Source organism: Gastrolobium bilobum, unplaced genomic scaffold, assembly GCF_033153095.1.
Source record: "Gastrolobium bilobum isolate Gb01-03AN ecotype WA unplaced genomic scaffold, APGP_CSIRO_Gbil_v1 utg46271, whole genome shotgun sequence".
Lineage (NCBI taxonomy): Eukaryota > Viridiplantae > Streptophyta > Magnoliopsida > Fabales > Fabaceae > Gastrolobium > Gastrolobium bilobum.
Window position 1 is genome coordinate 54,426 of NW_026898571.1, and position 3,658 is coordinate 58,083.

Genomic DNA, 3,658 nt, shown 5'->3' on the forward strand with positions numbered 1-3,658 from the left:
ACATAACTTACAATTAGGGGTGTGTAGCATGTTTAAAATTCGAATTAAACTTATGATTAGAGTGAAAATTATTTAAGTTAAGAAAATTATTTGAATTGCATTTGTAAGTGATATATATATATATATATATATATATATATATATATATATATATATATATATTCACTTACAAATGCAATTCAAATAATTTTCCTAACTAATATAACCTATGAAAATTTTATATAATACTTAGTAGGCACATGAAAGGATAATTAATAAATTACAGTAAGTAATGCCATTAGAAAATAATAAGTTGGATCCTTTTAGTTAAACTTAAACTCATCTTAAAGAAAACTCTAATTACTTTTGGTAATTATCCAAAGAATATGCCCTAGCCGCCCTTGCACCCAATAGGAAGGGAGAAATTCCCTTGTATGAAATCTTATTAGTCATTGAAAGCCATCACCTTCCCAGCGCCCAATGAGGGCAAAGACTGTATTATTATTATTTGGTCCTTTTTCTTTTGCTTGCATTCTTGAATCAGAATTTGATCCACACATCCCCTCTTTATGCGCTGATGAAGGAGAAAAACACTGCCTCCTTCTTCCTATTTCCTTTGAACTTAACTCAGCCCCTAAATTTCCTTCTCCAAGTCGTAAATCCTAGAGGATGAATCAAAGCTTACATAATTTCTCTCCTATTTTTCTTATGAACCGTGAGCTCAGAGGAAGAGAATAAAAACACATTCTTTTGCATTCTTTCTTAGTTCTGCCGTGTCACAGCCAAGAAGGAGATTACCATCTAAGTTCAACACCTTCCTCTCTCTGTTCGGCTTTGTATGCAGCAACAAAAGAGGTTACACATGAGCCCTCTCTCCCTCACCTTTGTTCGGCTGAAGGATTCATCTTGAGGAGGTGAAGTAAGATTTGTTGTCTTCTTGTTCCTCCTCACTAAATAGGTTCTGATCAAGCTTCTTTCCTTGCATTCCTGTGGTTAAATCTTAGTGGAGTCTCCCTTTTTTACTGCATGTGGCTGAAAACATCTTGCAAGGCAGATCTTCATCTTTCAATTCTGACCTGTACCCTCACGACTTGCAAGAATAAGTGATCTTTCTCCTACCCTCTCTGTTTTGGTTTCAGCGCATGAGCTGTTTGAGGGAACTGATCCTTGTCTTATTTCTGTTTTGACTCTTTGGCATGTTGAGGGGCGATGATGATGCTCCAAAATTCGGTGACTATTTTCTGCATTTAATTTAGGAGAAACATGGTTGCGTGGAAGAAGGTACAAGCCAAACTTTAAGTCTCCTCTAATCCTAATTGTTCGGTTGTGGGTGTGTTATAAAAAGATGCACTTTTTTGGTCATTCCTCTCTTAGTATTTTAATCGGCTTATGCTTGCAAATTTAAGAGAATTCTATTGTGTCCAATTGTTCCCTACTCTTGCCCTTGCACTGCCATAGAACCGTATGCCTCAAGTGAAAGTAAATAAAAAATTTAACCATTAACTGCTCCTTAATAGTTTGGTCAATACATGCAGACTAGGAGGGCATTTTATTTGTGCCATTGTCCTTCTCTAAATCCTGCCATTTTGCTTGCTGTACAGCCACCGAACCTTGATTATTGAAGTGGACAAACTTAAAAAACTGAATTGTTAAGGTTTAAAAACATAGCCATCTTGATGTTGATAAACCGATTCTTATATATATAGGATTTGGCTAATTTTTGCTTGTGTTGAAACTGCATGTATAGCTTACTTATGACCTTGTTCCTCCACCGTAAGCCTCATAGGGGATGCTTTGAAAATAAATTGATTTTGTGTATATGAATACTGGTCAAAACCGAAACAGAGTGTATAAGTCACCTAGGGACTTGGTGTTTGCTAGCAATTGAACTTATGTTTGGTTAAACATTGTATAAAATAATGACAACTTATATAAACAACCTGCTTTATGTCTTTTGGGCGTAACCTAGTCTTGGTAAATGATGACATGTGAATGAGGAAATTGTGGCACCTAACTATTAAGCAAAATTGAATCTGCTTGTAAAGAAAACTTTGGGTGTTGTCACTTAATAACCTTGGGTAATGTACTCTCAAGTCAGAAAATGTGCTTAGTTAGGAACATCGAAATTCGAGTATAAATCTAGTACTAAGGAGAATGGAAATTGCGAGTAATGGGTAAGAAATGTAAAACAAAAATCTTAGCATCTAATTATAACGGTATACCGAGTATGCATGTGTAATTTACTTGGATTATGTCACTTGAGAACATATGGTAATGCAACCTTAAGTCAGTATACTAGTTTAATTTAAGAATCTTGAAACCGTTGGGGAACCAAAGATTTAGGGGAATGGAAAAGCTATGTAATATAAAGGAATGAATGTAATAAATTCTGATTTGGTGTATATGTTTGTCTAGGTGCGCAAGGTCCTAGATACTTGGAATGTTTGATGACATTTGGAATGTTTGATTAGAAAGCTAAAGGGTCAGGTATGTGTTTGGTGGTAAAACCTACTGTGACTATTAGCTAGCGTATAGAATTTTGAACTGATGCTCACATGTGCCTCTGATTAGTATTCTGTTATATGTTATATGAAATGTGTCTTGGACTTGTCTTGATGGAAAATTCTGCCTATGGAAGTATTTGTGATTCGGCAGCTTGGTATTAAATATGCAAGAGATATATGCTAATATGATTATGATCTAGTCATGCATATGCACTTCATGTTTCAACTGTGTCTATTTGTGTGTGTGTCAAGCATGCCATTGCATACCACATTATGCATTCATCTTGGAGATTGAAGTATATAATAAATATAAGCATACGTTTGAGCACGCATCATATAGGCATCCCTACGGTACCAGGGTATGGGACACTTGGCTTCAGTCCGCATAGGTTGCAGTTGGAACCCTCTTGAGGAGCCACTGTGGGATCTCCACTGTACTTGTTAGTACGTGCACGACGGTGCTATGAACGTACTCTTTGGCGTTATATACGCATCTTGATTAGTATTTTGGCGTTATATACGCACTATGATTATATGTTAGCATCTGCCCGGAAAAATTAAATGTTGATGCGACTGTTTTGGAATTTTGTACCTAGTCTAATATTGTTGCTGTAATGGTTTTATTGCCGCACTACTGGGATTTCTCTCACCCTTTCGGGGGCTGCATTTTTATAAATTGCAGGAAGATAAAGAAATATTTGATAAAGCATGTCATTGGAAGTACTTGGTTGATGCTCTGCTGTTTGAGGATTACTGTTGTTAGTTCTGTTTCTATTGGATTAGATGCTGAAAGATTACATGCAATAAGATGTTATGAAGATTAGTAAACTTGTTTTGGGAATTGAATTCTGAAAATTTGATGAAGCATTGCTGAACTATGTAATTATGTTTATGAAAATATCCTAAGAATCATGCATGATGTTATCGCCGTTCCGATATCCAACTTATGTTATGCTTTACTTTCTATGCGTTGGACATGATTTAATTGAGTAATAGTGTGAGATCTTTTGAAGAATTACATGATAGGATGTATATCCTGTTTTGAAAAAGAAGCGTAGCATGATATGTATATGTTTGGTATTTAGTTTGCGAAAATAATTCTGCTGTATTTTAAAATTCGGATTTTTGAACTATTTTTGTGAGCACTTTGCGAGTTGTTGTTCTGGGGCTACTGG

At 35.6% G+C, this 3,658-nt stretch overlaps 1 long non-coding RNA gene across 1 annotated transcript; it reads left to right on the forward strand.

The window, feature by feature from the left end:
* Positions 1–504: 504 nt before the first annotated feature.
* LOC133317451 (uncharacterized) lies at positions 505–3,414 on the forward strand. The gene is made up of 3 exons (XR_009752321.1): positions 505–1,260; positions 2,395–2,466; positions 3,166–3,414. It is a non-coding gene; the product is annotated as an uncharacterized LOC133317451 (long non-coding RNA).
* The last annotated feature ends 244 nt before the right edge of the window (positions 3,415–3,658 follow it).